The sequence below is a fragment of the Rhipicephalus microplus genome, chromosome 2, assembly GCF_043290135.1.
Source record: "Rhipicephalus microplus isolate Deutch F79 chromosome 2, USDA_Rmic, whole genome shotgun sequence".
In the NCBI taxonomy this organism is placed as follows: domain Eukaryota; kingdom Metazoa; phylum Arthropoda; class Arachnida; order Ixodida; family Ixodidae; genus Rhipicephalus; species Rhipicephalus microplus.
In genome coordinates, this window is record NC_134701.1 from 126,816,096 (window position 1) to 126,834,225 (window position 18,130).

Below are 18,130 nucleotides of genomic sequence, written 5' to 3' on the forward strand. Positions count from 1 at the left end.
TTTAGAACAACACATATCTCCTTTTCGCGCTCGCCCTTGTGGCAAGGCGGAATAGAAGGAGCTATGCAAACGCTTCTCAACGCACGCACCGTGGTAGCATATCTCCTTTCAAGGTTGACCCTGTTAACGCTGTTTCCAGGAGCGGCCGCTATGTGGTGAGCGTTTAGTTTGAGTTGCGAATAGTGGGGTTTTCAGTGTTTTTCTTGCAGGGTGCTTCGTTATGAAGTCTGAAGAATGTCAACTAACGGGCCCTGATCATGACTTATACGCAAATACAATTCTAGGTAATATAGCAACATTGATATTCATGCTACAACCACTTAAACAAGCATTTACCTCATCTAAGATAGGTTAGCGTACAGTGTGCTATACTCCTGCAATCATTATTCAAATAGCTCTTAAACGCATAGTTAAATTGCTTGCAAAGTATTTACTTTCTTAGCTACCGTTACGCATCGCATGCATTACCAAGGCGTCTGTATTATTTTTTTTCTGGTCTGAATGCTGCAATGGGCATTTTGTTACGTGCTGACAAAGTCATCTCCCTACTATATTCTTACTTTTAAGTAGCTGCGTTATTTCGGCTGCTGTTTACGCATTGACATTCCTCTTGAATTTGCTGTTATGTCATGGCGATGTTTAGCACGGGTACATAATAATTTGGACCTGTTCGTAGTGAGACATTTGGCATATAGCTAAGTAAAATAAGAAGATATAGGTTGCATTTAAATGAGAACAAGTGTTAAGACGGGTTTTCGAGGAACCTTTCTGAACCAATCGTCTGTTTTTTTACAGGAGAGCTGGTATGTTGGATCGTTTGCGGTGTGTTGTAGAAAAAAAGTTAACGTTATCATGAACTGCCAACCCTACGCACTCCTGTGAGCACCTTCCCAATCCACTGAAGGAAATATGACGGAAGGTGGCATGTGCCTATTTCTCGACACGTGACCACAACTTCAGGTAGGGCTGCTTCGTGAAGTTGGCGAGTGACGCCGCCGGCATCTTTCTAAAGGAGGTGTTAAGTGAATTGACATTGTGACACCAGCTGGCGCTAGCCGTCCGCGGTTTGTTTTGTCTGACACCGTTCAAAAACGAACTTCCTCGTCGGAAACACGGCGTACGTCGATGCTCGGACGAAGGGTATGTGTGATAAGTAACTGCTAGACAGTGCACTGTACAATAGTCACCTATTTTTGTCGTTATGTGGGGTCAAGGATGCCAGAAGTTCCAAGTGACGAGGGGAGTAGTAATGTAAACAAAGGGCCTTTACGGGGGCGTTGCCCAGTATGTTAGTTCAATTCAGAGACGCCGTGTTAGTAAGGAGTTCATGCATGTGTGGGCTTGAACGTGTTGGTGCATAGAGTGTGATCTTGAATACTGTGTGATATCGTGAGACGGAACACCTGCCCTAGTGTCTGGCGCGTTGGCTACATCATTTGCATTTTTCATACATAAGAATAATTTGCGATAAAAACGTCGTAAGCAAACGTCCACCTGCCTGCGATAACCAGAGCTGGGCAGTGTCGAACATTAGTTTGTTTTGGATACCCAAAGAGCACCCTATATACTCTTTGGGTATCTGCCGTGATATCCTAAGCAGGTATGGTATTGGTATGAGCATTTTTTAGAAAGTTTGAGAAAGGTCGTGCACGTTACAATACGAGATACACCTTTCGCACAAGTTGACGGAGGCTACCAGACAATTTGAGACTGTTTCACTTGAATGCAGATCCCACATTAACTCAAAGTTTTTCTAATGAGTGTGTAAAATAACTTCAAGCAATGGTAACAGTGATTATGAAATTTCATAAATCAGCCTCTAAAATGTACATGCATGAAAAGTTGGATCTATAAAGAAATCAAACAAGGGAGTGCTCATAGTGTACCCTTTTACCGTGATGACGTTAAAGAGGTTGTTTAACTTTGTTAATGCTTCGAGGAATACGTTCCGAGGAACACTAGTTAGTAAATGTATAGCTGTGCTAATTGATAGGAACTGATAAGTTCGTTTAAGTGGATCAACGCCAGTGGCGTACCGACACTTTCGCGAGTGGGGGGGAGGGGAACCTACCTCAAACGCCAGGATATATATATATATATATATATATATATATATATATATATATATATATATATATATATATATATATATATATATATATATGTATATATATATATATATAAAGATACATTTATCGACGCGCACACACTTTGATATGAATTTGCGTACACAGATGTGACTAGATTCGATTTCTTAGCAACCACGAATTTCAATCACATTTTAATTGAGGAATGGCGCCATTAGCCTGATTTTCGCGTCCAAAACGATTCGTTACACTCATCGGCTGAACAGAGCAGTGGTTACGATATCCCCTTTTTATAGACAAATGGTTTTCCGGAAGCAGAAAATGCTTTTACCTGTCTTTAAAAAGTATGCTCGCTCCCATCCGTAACTGCATCAACAAGTCACAGCAGAATAAAAGCACGAACAAGTGATGTAATAATATAGGGCCTCTGTTCAGCGCTTACCAGCTCTGCAGTACTTCTGCCCAAGACGCAAAGGCGTCGCATAGCCAACCCGCACCGCAAAGAGCCCACAAGAAAATTCTTCATAGAGGAAATGTCGGCAAAATTTCACTATGTTGTAACATTGCCTTGTAACATTTTCATTCTCCTGTAAGAACACGTATGAGTGATTATTGTTGTGAAGGAAAACTTCACCTTACTTGTTGGATTCCCCAGCGTGCAGCATGAGTGACCACTATCAAATGTGGGGGGCTCAGCCCCCCCAACTTTGCTCGGTGGGAGGGGGGGGGGGGGCTGGCGCCTTACCTCCTTCTCGACTGATACGCCTATGATCAACGCATCTCGACTATGCATGGAATGGCACAAGCATATATTGAAATTGCTATAAAACGCTAATAAGTTTGGCATTGTTTGGTAGCCGGTTAAATTTAAAAAAAATTTACCATGTTTTTGTTGCTAATTGCGCTGGTTCATGATAATAAGGGAGACGGTTAGTAACACCACACGTTTTTTTTTCAGTTCTTTGTGTTTGAAATGGGGGATGCAGGTTACATGTAGCATTGGATTGACTAGAATGTAATCATTTGACAGAAGTCTGTCAGAAGCATCGGATTGTAGGCAAGAAAATACGGTATCAGTTCAACTACTCTATACGCAGCTGCGCGTGCCCACCAGGTGCCTGGAACCTACCGACTGCCATAACATTTATGTTTGTTTTGTTTTGCAACGTCATACTCGGCGAACTTTTTGTGATTTTGTCCTGAGCGGCGATGTCAGACTTCTTTTCTCGTCATTTTACTGTGTAGGTTATCGCCAGCTTGGCGGAGAAGTGCTCTAGACTGTTCCATTTTACGGCTGCCGCTGCGTCATAGGCCAAAGCCCACACACGGGCAAATTCCCTGCGACGATGACGAGTGATGCAAAAAGCAATGGAAGTTGCCGTCGCGCGATGAATCGCTTGGTTTTGCAAATACAGAAACTGTTGCTCTTTTGAAGTCGTATTAGCGGTTAGTCAATGCAAGATGCCTGAACTTGAAATACGCTAGTGACGCGCTGTTGGCACTGCTCAGAAAATACAAATATCGAAATGCTCACGCACCTCAGACAAAAAAACAAAAAGTGTTTGTATATATGTCACTTCGCTCATCAAAACACATTGCTTTACGTGAAATACCACTGTCTTTACGCCGATTGAATGCTGCGAAAAATTCACACTATATTCATGGAGTGAATGATGATAAATGGGGCAAAGCGTCCATCTATGTGTCTGGCCGTCCGTGCATGCAGCCGATCGCGTTTGAGAATGCAGATGGCGCGCGGGTAACACACGCGAGACGCGAGAATTGCAAGCCGAATGCAAGCGTCTTCAACGTGTCCACCGCTCTGCTTCGTCCATGCCCCATCAACGATCCGCCACGTACGGCGGCTATCCAGGAGACTGAGAGAGGCACTCGTTCTCCACGTACCGAGACACAGCCCGCGCCGCAGCCAATTGAAAAGTAGCGGTAGAGTGCCATCTAGAATATCAGCAGTTGACTGCAGCTTGTACGTACTTCTATGACATTCGGACATTCGCCATCTATTATACTGTTTTTGAGATACTGCCTGCTGTCACAGGTGCCGTCAATTAGGGAGGCGATCGCCGGGCTCACTCTAAGGGCCGAAGTATCGGCCCTTGGAGTGAGCCCCCCGAACTGCACCACGAAAGCGCAGACAATCTAGAAGTGGTTCTATTTGACGCGCCAGTGGACGCCGGCTGTGGCCCAAAGAACAAGTCAGAGCCGAGAGTTTATAAACGCCCCGCCGCGGTGATCTAGTGGCTAAGGTACTCGGCTGCTGACCCGCAGGTCGCGGGATCGAATCCCGGCTGCGGCGGCTGCATTTCCGATGGAGGCGGAAATGTTGTAGGCCCGTGTGCTCAGATTTGGGTGCACGTTAAAGAACCCCGGGTGGTCTAAATTTCTGAAGCCCTGCACTACGGCGTCTATCATAATCATATGGTGGTTTTGGGACGTTAAACCTCACATATAAATCAATCGAGAGTTGATAAACTAAAGACAATTATATTCTCAAATATGGCAGATTAAACGATAGACAAATATACACACTCGACAATAGTTGAATACGATATGTCACCAATCAAACAACGTACTACGCAGTACAATCCGCTACACTCGAAACAACGGACACAAACAACAATACGCGCTACAATGCAATCACATGCAACGAACAACCAAGACACTTATAGGCTAAAGAGTTCGAAAACTTATCCAGTCCAAACTCCTTGGAGCAAACTGAATGATACTCTTCCAAGAATCGCTCACTCAAACTGCAGCGCTGTTGTCGATGCGCTGCCCCCGAAGTTTTTCTTCCAGGAAACCTTGCGTCTTCTAGTGGTCGCTCTCCAAGCACCAAACTTCTTCGCCGGTAACACGTCGGCTTCCCACCTGCAGCTGTTGCAACGCGTTTCGCTCGCTGGTGGTAGACACACTCTTCTGCGTGTAGCACGAGTCTTCACCCCTCAGGTGGAAATCCTCTTCATTACCTGCTTTGTCACTGAGGACAGAAGCCTTCGTCAACACGGCGGAATGACCCTACGCTCACTTGTGCAAAACTTTCATCTCCTGACTACGCACACGGGCGCAAACTTTTTTCTTCTCCTGTGTGATTCCACGAGAGATCGACACGGGTCCAAAAGTTGTTATTTTAGATTTCATTCAGTATTTTATACTTCGTGTACCTTTCACCAGGTATCCCGAAAGTCAACTTCGTTTTATGATTAACAGCATAACTTACGAGAAAAAAAATCAAACTTCACCAACACGGAGGCACCAATTTCGTCACCTGTCATTTTCGAAAATTGCAGATGCTACAAAAAGACAAATATTTTTGTTTCAAGGAAGATAATTTTTACCTGAAATGCATGTATAATGAAGAATGAATTCATACGGTTTCAAGTTTGTAGACCTTAAAAAAATAGCTTTTGATAATGTCTAATTTTGCGACAGTTTAAAATAAGTTACGTATTCCCCTTTTTTTCCCGAAAGTAATGCAAGGAGTGTTTTCAAACTTGACACGTTTTAAGGATATAGTGTGTTCATTAGGTACATAAATTATTGCTGCCGTAGGGCAAATGTAATTTTTTATATATTGCCTCAAAGTTCTCATATGGGCAAAAGTGTACTCCACTGAAATTTCAATAATAAATAACCCCATCTTCGATTTTTCCTAAAATCTCGTAAATAGACAACCGAAGGCCATCATACAGTTATATAGAAAAACATGTTGTATTATTTTGTTTTTAGCGACAATATTCGTGGTACAAATCAGAGCTTTTCGAAAAAGCACTGATAAGTTGAGAAATCTAGAAATCAGAACGGGAAAGTGGCAATGAGCTTCAAACGCGAGTAAATGTGACTGCATTTGGTGAAGAAAGGCTGTTTTAGCAGATAGGAGTAACTATATTGAACACGATATTCTACAGTATCTGAATTCACTCTTATACGTAGAGCACTGAGACTTCTAATATGTGGTGCCTCTCCATTACTGACACACAGATGAAGCTGCTGTGTCGGCCATGTGTTTGCAACACGTTGGGTAAGAGAATTGAATGTTGAATGAGTTCATAAACGATTCATAACAAATTTTTGTCATTTGGGGCACGAAGACTGCCGCATTAGACTGAAGAACACGCTTTCGGGCAAGTTGTCATCCGTCGTCTGCTCTACAGATGAATTGCTGTGCGCGCCGCATCTCAGAGGCAATGCTTTAGTTCATATGGTTTAAAGTAGGGACAAAGATTACGTCTTTCGTAATTTTATTGACAAAAACATTGTGAAATTTATTTTAACGTACTATACTTCAGTTTTGGATTCGCACTGCGGATACTTGCGCAAGCTGTTTTATGTCTGCTTTCATTAAAAGTGAGAGACATAGGAACAGACGACAGATAGATCACTTTCGTGCTGCTGGTTTCACGCATAGTTGCATTGCCAGTAATTTGAGCCTCAAGGAGCGTGGCGATGGCTGACCACTTCAGCCGGGATAGAGTTTTTTGTTCAGATTACCTCATGTTGCATAAAAAGAGAATACCTTATCAAAAAAACTTCCGCAAGGTCGAAGACATCGGCCTGATTGCCCTCCAGAAGCTTTTGCCGAACGCTGCCCACCATGCACATAACGACGACCACGTCTGCCAGAACTGCTTCAGACGCCTCAGAGATATGCTGTCTTCGTCTAATGGCTTCTCAGCTGAAACAGCTGATGAGTTTTTGCCAGAAGAAGAATAAGGCAGAAGTCAAGAGCGGTGCGTAAACACGCCTGAAGCATTGTCACATATGCGACTGGAGAAGCTGCATGCGCAAAATAGCAAAGTTCATGCAGATCAAAGACAACATAGCAGCAATTCTACAGCAACCGTAAAATGCCACCGTAACGTGTGTAACCGCCACTTTCAACCATCAGATCTAAAATGCAGTGTGTGTGCCCAGTGGTTCAAGAACTTCAAGCAAGCCTATGAAGCGCGTTCTTCGTGTCAAGAGCGCATGCGTTTGTTGACACTGTTGCCCAGCGATATGGAGCGCCGAAAACTCCAAGCGCTTATACCAAACTTGTCAGCTTACATGATATACACATCCCGATGCTGACGCGCAAAACACGGGATATGGTTAGCACCAAATGTGGTAAAAAAGACACGGCTGAAACCAATGGACGTCCAGGCAGCTCTGGCTTACTACTCCAAAGATGAGTATAGCTGCCCTCGGCAGAGTCCCAACAAAAAAGATGTAGTATCTGTTATCATTGACGGAAAAAAAGGAGCTTGTTTCGAAAAGTGTTATGACCCGTCCGGAGCGAGAGGCTTACCGTCTCTTTAGAGAAGCTTATCCGAACACGTCTATTGGGCTCTCAAAGTTTTATTCACTGAGGTCGAATTGGGTTCTTCCTGCACCACACCAAGAAGTGTGCCTTTGTATATACTGTGCTAATGCCACGGAGTGTATTTCTGCCCTACAAGACGTCACCGATGGTGCCTACACGGCGGACTTAATATTGCGTTTATCGTGCAAGGATAGAAATGGAACGAGAACAGCATCACGCGTGCCCTTGGATAAGACCAGGACTCGTGTATTGCGGCCGGCAGAAGACTGTCGTCTTTCGACGACATTTGCAGTATAGCCCGAAGATACGTGGCCATTTTTTTGAATGCGAAGCATTTCTCAGCGAACTTCGATGACTCTGAGCGTATCTATCTATCTATCTATCTATCTATCTATCTATCTATCTATCTATCTATCTATCTATCTATCTATCTATCTATCTATCTATCTATCTATCTATCTATCTATCTATCTATCTATCTATCTATCTATCTATCTATCTATCTATCTATCTATCTATCTATCTATCTATCTATCTATCTATCTATCTATCTATCTATCTATCTATCCATCTATCTATCTATCTATCTATCTATCTATCTATCTATCTATCTATCTATCTATCTATCTATCTATCTATCTATCTATCTATCTATCTATCTATCTATCTGTCTGTCTCTCTGTCTGTCTGTCTGTCTGTCTGTCTGTCTGTCTGTCTGTCTGTCTGTCTGTCTGTCTGTCTGTCTGTCGGTCGGTCTGTCTGTCTGTCTGTCTAGCCGCCTACGACTTTTATGCTGTGGATACCAAATTAGTATGGCATAACATGACTGCATGAAGAACATATTTCACTAGTCACTAGTTTAAACATGAAAGTAATGACATGCATGTCATGAATGTCATGATATACATTTCATGGTCCTATAGCTCTTGCGGTGATCTGGTTCACATGGCAAGTTGCAAAACTGATGTGGTATGACATGATTGCATGGCGAACAAAAGTGACAGACCGTAACATGAAAATCATGACATGCGTGTCATGTAACAACATGACTACATGCCACGCTCATGATGCGCTCGCGGCCGTTTCGCTAGCGTCACATATACCAAATTTGGTATTGCGGTACGTGAATGAATGACGAAAGCATGTGAATGGTGCAAACGTGATAAACATGAGATGCGTGTCATGTAACAAAATGACTACATGCTACGCTCATGATGCGCTGGCGGCCGTTTCGCTAGCTACACAAGTGACAAATTCGGTATTATGCGACGTGAATGGACGCGTGGGTACATGACACATCCAAACATGATAATCGCGACATGCGTGTCATGTATCAACATGACTACATGCCACCCTTATGATGCGCTCACGACTTTTTCGCTACTTTCCCATATGCCCCATTCGGTATTACGGAACGCCAATGGACGGGGAAGGTATGAGACTGGTGCAAACATGATAATCATGAGATTCGTGTGATATGAAAACAGGACTACATGCCACAGTCAAGGCGCCAATACACTTCGACGTGACGTGGTGCGCGTGCTTTCCGGCGTTCGTTTCGTCGCGTCACGCTGGCGTTGCCATGCCATGCCAGGCGCCGGTCCTGCCATATTCTTGCAGGCACGCGCCGCGCTGCGTTGCTTTGACGCTGGCGCGTTTTAGCGCGTTCAGCGTCCCTCCGTCACGAGAAGAGGGAGACGCATTGTTGTCTGGGTAACGCAACGGCATGAAATGCAGCATTTCGCAATTCGCGCCGGTTGCTGCGGGCCACGCCTACGGACGCTGGTTGCGCTGGTCGCGCCTGGCGTCAGGCTACAGAGTGCTCGCGTTTCGCTAATGTAGCGTCGCTGTGCCTAGCGTGCACGCGCGTCAACGCTACATAGGAGTATATTGGGCCTTTCATGATGCGCTCGCCGCCGTTTTCGGACTCCACATATACCAAATTTGGTGTTACGTGACGTTAATTTATGACGAAAGTGTATGACTGGAGCAAACATGATAATCCTGACAGGCGTGTCATGTAGGAACATGACAGCATACCATGCGTATAGCGTGCACGCGGTCGTTTCGCTAGCTCCACATATACTAAATTTGGTATCACGTGACGTGAATAGATGATGAAGGTAAGCGACACGTTCAAACATGATAATCTTGACATGGAAGTCATGTACGGAATCATTTACCTCCACCTCGTAACATTGTGCTGATTTTAAAGGGACATATCAACATTTCTCATTTATGCTTGGCATATCATCGATTCCCACTGTACGTGGGATCGGCCAATATTTTTTGTTCACTCTGATTCAACCAAAACATTGGCAAATTCAACCAGAGGTTAGGGGCCCATACCGCAGAATATTCGTTGCTAGCGTCGGTGGTATTGTCAATGGATCAAATATCTCGATAAGGAAGCAATGAATAATATTCACGGCTTCAGCCAGAATAAAACCCAGGAGTCGCGAATGGGAGCCTAGTCTTCTGAAAAAAAAAGTGCGTAGGTGCCTAATTAAAAAAACAAAAAACGTCTATTAATGTCGTGCCAGGACTGAAATCGTGTGGCAGTGTCGGCTATTCACTTATATATTCGTCTAACAAACATTACATGTCCATGACTCCTTAAGGTATATTGAACCATAACGCTAATATACCGATAACCGATACGTATGAAATACACATCATCGCCCAGTAATTTGCTCTTCGTAGGGATGAAACTGGGGTGTCTGACTGTAAAGCCTATACCATATGTTCGCGTTACAGCGCGTCGGCGCATGCTGGGTAGACTCAGCGGCTTACCATTGCCCAGCGCAGCTGCGCGCCTTCTCACTCCATAAGGAGATGCGCGTGGTTTAATCATGCAACGCGCCGTCTTGCCGCAATGCGAATGTGTGGTAAGGGTTTAAGGTATATACCAGCATTACATCAAACCATGAGCTACCAATTACATATTGTTCAGGCGATGATCATAGGACGTACTGGCTTGTCGAGGAGTGTGGCATCGGGTGGGCGACTAGGAAGCTTGGTTCAAACGTCGGCTGCGAAAGTGGTGACGTGGTCATCGGCTAAATACCGCAACGTGGCGATTAAGATGCCTCCAGGGAGAACTTGCTTCGTGAAGCCGAAGTTTATGACGGGTAGAGGTGTTCGGTATGCAGCTATAGTTACGACGCCGTGAGGGACGGTGACGTCACGGGCCAGTAGGACATCAGGAATCGGCGTGACGATGTAATCTCCATTCAACACGGGTGAGGTTGTGCCGAATTCAGCGAACGTGAGGGCTTTAGGCGGTAAGGGGAGGGAATCTGTGGCACAAAGGCCACGTTGAAGTTAAGGTTGAATATTCGGCTGAGGAGAAAGTTCTAAGCAGAGTACCAGCAGAACAGTCTATGAGAGCAGAGTGGGTCGACAGGAAGTCCATCCCTAAGATGAGGTCATGAGGACAGTTATTGAGCACCGTGAATAAGACAGGAACGTAGTGGTCGGCGATACTTATGCGAGCCATACACATTGCAATGACCGGAGTGGTTCCGCCATCGCCGACACGTACAGCTTCTGTAGCAGGAGGCATGAGTACTTGGGGACAAAGATGAACACTGATTATAGACACGTGAGCGCCAGTATCCTGCTAACATGCAAGGTCGCGGGATCAAATTCCGGCTGCGGCGGCTGCATTTACGATGGAGGCGGAAATGCTGTAGGCCCGTGTGCTCAGATTTGGGTGCACGTGAAAGAACCCCAGGTGGTCGAAATTTCCGGAGCCCTCCACTACGGCGTCTCTCATAATCATATGGTGCTTTTGGGACGTTAAACCCCACATATCAATCAATCAAATCAATCAATGAGTGCCAGTATCGACTAGTGCTGTCAAAGAATACTGTTCACGTGCACATCAATAAGATTCTTGTTCGTAGGAAGCGTCAATGGAGGGTTTGGTTCAGACGGAGATTATGAAGCACTACCTCCGAAGCTGCACGGTCTAGTTTTCCGTCAGGTACGATATAATGTTGGGCGGCGAGGGATGGCGGCGTGGCTGGGGCGATGGGGAATGACGGCGTTGAGGAGACGCAGAACGAGCAGAAAGGCGGCTGTTAGCTGTGTCGAAAGCAAAATCCGTACGTCTGGGCGAGCACCGGCAAAGATCTTCATTTGGGCGATAAGGTGTAAAAGACAGGTTCTTATGTGGCGGCGTCCATGAGGCATGGCAGTAGCGGGAGACATGTCCAGCGCGGTGGCTCCGGAAACAAGTCGGTTTGTCGTCGGGAGTCCGCCATTTCGTGGGGTTATGAGATCGTGGAGGAACGAATGGTTCATGTCGATATTGCCGCATTCAACCTGCAGAGGAGAGCTCGCACAGCCAGAGAAGAAGACAAAGCTCTTGCCCGGTTCTCTTTACGAGCGCCTTTCATTTTTAACTAAAGTGAGCTCTTCTATATCGAACTCCTGCTGTGTCTGCGTCGTGACACTGGTGGAGGAGCTGGGTACATGTCCAGGACACCTTCCAACAGCCCGGGATCTAGTCCACAAAGACTTCCGCTCGTCGAAACACCCGTTCACCGCGCCAGCCGCCGCCTGTTAGGCCTGAGCCCAGAGTTCGGTCCTTGGACGGAAAACATGACCGCGCCGGGAAGCAGTTGCCCCACCATGACGAGCCAAAGCACGACACAGGTGACTGTTTTCACCCCTAAAACTCCTGTGGACTTCCATGGCAACTCATATGAGGACGCAGATGACTGGCTTGAGGAGTTCGAGCGCACAGCCAACGTTAACGGGTGGAACGCCGCACAGAAGTTGGGGTACGTGTATTTCCCTCTTCAAGACGGGGCTCGCACGTGGTTCACGAATCGCGTGTGGTCAACGTGGGACGAGTTCCGGTGGAAGTTCCTGGACACCTTCGCAAACACCGAAAGACGGGAGCATGCACAACGACTCCTTCAATCACGGATTCAAAAGCCCAACGAGTCTGTTGCTATGTTTGTTGAGGACATGGCTCGTCTCTTTCATCGAGCCGATCCCGACATGTCCGAGGACAGAAAGATCAGCCACCTCCTGCGTGGTGTTAAAGAGCAGCTGTTTGCTGGTCTCGTACGGAACCCACCTTCAAACGTCGACGAATTTTCGAAGAAGGCGACCGCCATAGAACGCGCACTACAGCTACGGTACCGCCAGTACGACCGTCCAAACAACAGCGGACAAATCAGCGCAACCGCTGTGACCACGGTGACTCCTGACGAGCGTTCTTTGCGTGACCTGATACGCGAAATTGTGCAAGAAGAGGTGAAGAAGCTCGCCGCCACACCGAATGACTGCGCGATTGCGTCGGTCACAGAAGTTGTTCGCCAAGAAATAAGGCAAGCGCTTTCACTTCCCGAGCCGAACACTGAAATAGTTAGGCCAACATATGCAGATATTCTCCGTCGACAGCCTAGATCTAACGTGCCGCCACCTCAACAGTACCACCAGCAACAGCCGCCGACAGTGCCTTGGTACTACAGGGAAACGTCGACGCCGATGCGACCCCCACTCCGCAAAACCGACATATGGCGTACCCCTGACTACAGGCCCCTGTGCTTCCATTGTGGGGAAGCAGGCCACATCGTGCGGTATGGTCCTCATCGGGTTGCCGGGTATCAAGGATTTCCGTCCACTACCCCTCAGCGCTATTTCGACGGAAGACGCAACGTTGAAACGAGCGCGACGATCCCGCGAGACGTTTCTCCTGGGTTCCGGTCACGCTCGCCCTCCCCAGGTCATTTTCTCCGATCTAATAGAGGTAGCACCACGGACATGGCGAGAGGAAGGACTCCCAGTCCACGCCGGGGAAACTAAAAGCAGCGACCTTAGGGGGGAAGGTTGCGAATTGCCGAAGATTTGAAAATCCCCCATTGCCGCCGCATGAAGTGCCACACATTTCGAATGAACCGACGAAAGACGAGATTGTCACCGCCGACATTACACTTTCAATTGACGGTCACGACGTGACCGCACTGGTCGACACTGGTGCGGACTTTTCAATAATGAGTGCGAATCTGGCCGACCAACTCAAGAAGGTGAAAATGGAATGAACAGGGCCGCGAATTCGAGGAGCCGGAGGCCAGCTGCTGACACCTACCGGAAAGTGCACCGCACGAATCAAGATCGGGGATTTATCATTCGTGGCAACCTTCATTATTCTTTCTGAGTGTTGTAAACAGGCCATCTTGGGTATGGATTTCCTGCGGGAGTACGGTGCCATTATAAATATACCGGACGGTGTACTGACGTTCTCAGCGGACCATAGCGCAGCGCTGCAGCGCAAGCCCATGCGCGTGATTGACGACGTGCCCATGCCACCGTTGTCATGCCGCCTCGTCTCTGTCACGTGTAACACGCAGCATAGTGGAGAAGGTGTCGCGGAACAAATATCGACGCTTTTACTCTCTCGAGGAATCGCTATTGCCAGAAGTCTCGTCAGTGTAGTGTTTGGGCAAGCAGAGGTCCTGTTGACAAACTTCAGCAACGAGCGTCGACACATTGCAGAGGGTACCACAGTTGCACACTTCGAAGAAATTGTAGAATTCCGCGAGTGCTTCGCAGTACAACAGGCAGAGACGCCGGCCGCTTCAACACCACTGCCTGTCGACGGGAGCACAGATTTATCGCCAGCGCAGAGGCAGAGTCTTCTAGATATTCTCGGCCAGTTTGAAGATTGTTTTTCGTCGACCTCGAGAGTAAATCAAACGCCACTGACAAAGCACCGAATTATAACGGAAGAGACGGCAAGACCAATTCAACAAAACCCATACCGCATGGCACCGAAAGAATGCGAAGCAATCCAAGAACAAGTCCAGAAAATGCTCAATGATGACATCATTCAGCCGTCAAAAAGCCCTTGGGCATCACCGGTAGTGCTAGTTAAGAAGAAAGACGGCAGCTTACGCTTCTGTGTGGACTACCGCAAGCTGAACCGCGTGACAAAGAAAGACGTATACCCACTACCGCGTATTGACGATTCACTTGACAGGCTGAGGCATGCACGCTTCTTCTCGTCGATGGACCTGAAAAGCGGTTATTGGCAAATCGAGGTCGATGAGCGGGACAGAGAAAAGACTGCTTTTGTTACGCCTGACGGGCTTTACGAGTTTAAAGTTTTGCCCTTCGGATTGTGCTCAGCCCCAGCAACATTTCAGAAACTGATAGATACCGTCCTATCAGGCCTTAAGTGGCAGACGTGTCTGGTATACCTCGACGACGTCATTGTTTTCTCACCAACATTCGAGGAACATCTAAGACGGCTGCTATTAGTATTTCGAGCAATACGGTCCGCTGGCTTATCGCTGAAACCTGAGAAATGTCATTTCGGTTTCAAGGAACTCCGATTCTTAGGACATGTGGTGAGCCATGAAGGTGTTCGTCCGGACCCCGACAAGATCGACGCCGTCCGAAAATTTCCGGTGCCAACAGAAAAGAAGGCTGTAAGATGTTTTCTTGGCCTTTGCGCCTACTACCGCAGATTTATCGCCAATTTCTCGCACATAGCGTCGCCCTTAACACGCATAACGAGAGACGATGTTGCATTTTTATGGGGCGAAGAGGAACAAGCAGCATTTGACGGTCTACGACAGTGCCTGCAGACACCCCCTGTGCTTGCTCACTTTGACGAGGACGCTCCAACCATGATCCACACTGATGCCAGCAACGTAGGTTTAGGCGCTGTACTCGTCCAGTGGCAAGACTCAGCCGAGAGAGTGATTGCATATGCAAGTAGGACGCTTTCCCGTGCCGAGTCCCATTATTCCACAACGGAAAAGGAATGTCTTGCTGTAGTATGGGCAGTTCTGAAGTTTCGCCCATACCTCTACGGCTGTCCCTTCCACGTATTCAGCGACCACCACTCTCTTTGCTGGCTGACCAACTTGAAGGACCCATCCGGTCGGCTAGCGCGCTGGAGCTTACGCCTACAAGAATTCGATATGACAGTCGTCTATAAGTCGGGACGACAGCACTCTGATGCTGATTGCTTATCCAGGTCGCCTATAAAGCAAGATGATGTCTCAGAAGATGATGACATGGCATTTTTAGGAGTGGTGGACACGGTCACCATTTCGTCTAAGCAGAAAGAAGACAGTGAGTTGCTCCCTCTTATTAATTTTCTTAACGGCCAGTCTACAAGCGTTCCCAAGATATTTGCAAGGAGCCTGCCATCGTTCTGCTTGTGCAGTGGTGTCCTATACAAGAAGAACTTTGCCCCCAGCGGAAATGCCCACTTACTTGTCCTCCCGACATCCATTCGCGATGAGATCCTGAGCGCTTGCCACGATGAGCCAACCTCCGGCCACCTCGGATACACGCGCACATTGGCCAGAATCCAACAAAAGTACTACTGGCCGAAGCTTCCAGGCACTGTAAAGCATTACGTCCGCACGTGTCTCGATTGTCAACGCCGAAAATCGCCACCTTTAAAACCAGCCGGATTGTTGCAACCAGTTCAAGTGCCCACCATGCCTTTTGCACAAATCGGAATGGATCTCCTTGGACCATTTCCGACTTCGCATACTGGAAATAAGTGGGTAATTGTCGCTACAGACTATCTTACTCGCTACGCAGAAACAAAGGCTTTATCAAGTGGAACCGCAGTAGAAGCGGCATGATTTTTCATTGAAAATATCGTTCTGAGGCATGGTGCTCCTAGAATTATAATAACAGACAGAGGTACGGCTTTCACGGCCATGCTCCTCAAGTCAGTGCTTGAGTTGAGTGGAACAGCGCATCGAAAAACTACCTCCTACCACCCGCAAACCAACGGCTTAGCAGAACGCCTCAACAAGACAATTGCTGTTATGCTTAGTATGTACATCGACGTGGATCATAAAAATTGGGACGGCGTTCCACATACGTGACGTTTGCTTATAATACGGCGCAGCAGGAAACTACGCGGAGCACGCCATTTAGTCTTCTTTATGGCCGTGAAGTGACGACAATGCTTGATGCCATGCTGCTGCACGACTGCGAGGATACAGACACGGATGTTCAAGCCTTTACCCAAGGAGCTGAAGAGGCACGGCAGCTAGCACGCGTGCGAATCGCCCGACAGCTGAGTTATGACGCACAACATTATAACCTGCGACACCGATACGACACTTATCAACCAGGCGAGAAAGTGTGGGTCTGGAGCCCTATACGCCGACGCGGCCTTTGTGAAAAGTTATTGAAGAAGTACTTTGGTCTCTACAATGTTATACGGCGCCTAAGTGACGTGAATTATGAGGTCATCCCTGACAGTTCCTCGCGAGCCCAAAAATCTGAAATCGTACACGTTGTGCGGATGAAGCCATATTGCAGTGAGCCAGTTGCGTAATACGTCAACTACATACACCGCGTATTCTGTAGCCGAGCATCGGGTCGATGCTCTTCCTGGAGGGAGGCAAATGCCGCATTCAACCGGCAGAGGAGAGCTCGCACAGCCAGAGAAGAAGACGAAGCTCTTGCCCGGTCCTCTTTACGAGCGCCTTTCATTTTTAATTAAAGTGAGCTCTTCTATATCGAACTCCTGCTGTGTCTGCGTCATGACAATATGCATTGATGGCATTGGTTTAAAGGAGGGGCGAGAGACGGGGCAGGTGACAAAAACACAAAGTTGGCGATTTCTTGTCGTACGACCGCCTGAATAACAGACCGTTGGGGTTATTGGTATGGTAGCATGTTCAAAGGAAGAGGGCTGAAGCGGCGCTGGACTTGCTGCTTCAAGTTCCTGTCGAACGATACGTGTGGCACTCTGCTCACGGAGTGGTGTGGCAGCAGAATCGGAGCAGGTGGACATAGCCGCCGTGTTTGGCAAACGAGAAAATTAAGGGCACACCCGACAGCTTTTTGCTGTTTCGAAATGGCGGCATTCCTGAACAATGCGATCGATAGTCGAGACGTTGGTGTAGACAAGCAAATTGAAAGCGTCGTCCGCGATTCCCTTCAAAACGTGACCAACCATGTCAGCTTTACACACTTCCGGCAACGAGCGAGAACTTCTTGTATGTAGGACACATACAAGACCGTCGGGTCCCCTAAGATGCCGCGTAGCTTCTCCTTGAACGTGTCCCAACTGGTGAGTTCGGACTCATTTGTTTCGTACCAGACACGCAGGGCTTCGTCCAAGTGGAAGAGAAGATTAGCGAGTATCATGGTAGGGTCCCAGCGGTGAGTTTGACTGACTAGTTCATACAGACGAAGCCAGTAGTCGACATCGAGGCCAGGTTGCGCAGATAATGTCCCGGGATCAAGGGGTGTGGGGACCGCGAAAAAGGTTGTCGGAGAAGCCGGAGACAGAGAAGGCGACGGGTTGTCACTGGAAGCCATGGCGGGAAGTTGGAGAACGTGTCCACTGCGGAGCTGCGTGGTGTTGACGGGGAACGTTTTACCCCCACCAAATATGTTGCGTGAGTAACAAGTCAATATAGTGCAAATATATTTTTGAAATATATTTGCAACGATGGTTGCAGCGCTGACCAGTATGGCTCCGAGCTCGAGCACACATGCGCGCTGACAATTTGCTTTGCGGAACCTACATGTAGCAATATCTAGTGCACTCGGTGTGCCTGGCAAGCGCACATCATGCGCACAACTATGCTATTTACACACAAGCTGTTGATCCCCTCATAACTGCTAGGTTCAAAGCAAAAAGAAAAGTGAGTGATGAGGAGTGGGCTAAGCAAGGATCTAAGGTCCTAATGTCTACGTATAAATCGTCGACCAGTGTACA

The 18,130-nt window shown here is 47.3% G+C and overlaps 1 protein-coding gene across 1 annotated transcript in view; it reads left to right on the top strand.

The window, feature by feature from the left end:
- Positions 1–1,002: 1,002 nt before the first annotated feature.
- Positions 1,003–18,130, top strand: part of LOC119170747 (fatty-acid amide hydrolase 2-A) — a 65,127-nt gene continuing 47,999 nt past the window's right edge. The window contains exon 1 of the mRNA XM_037421998.2: positions 1,003–1,140. The gene's annotated coding sequence lies outside the window, so the exon portion shown is untranslated. The remainder of the gene's footprint in view (positions 1,141–18,130) is intronic.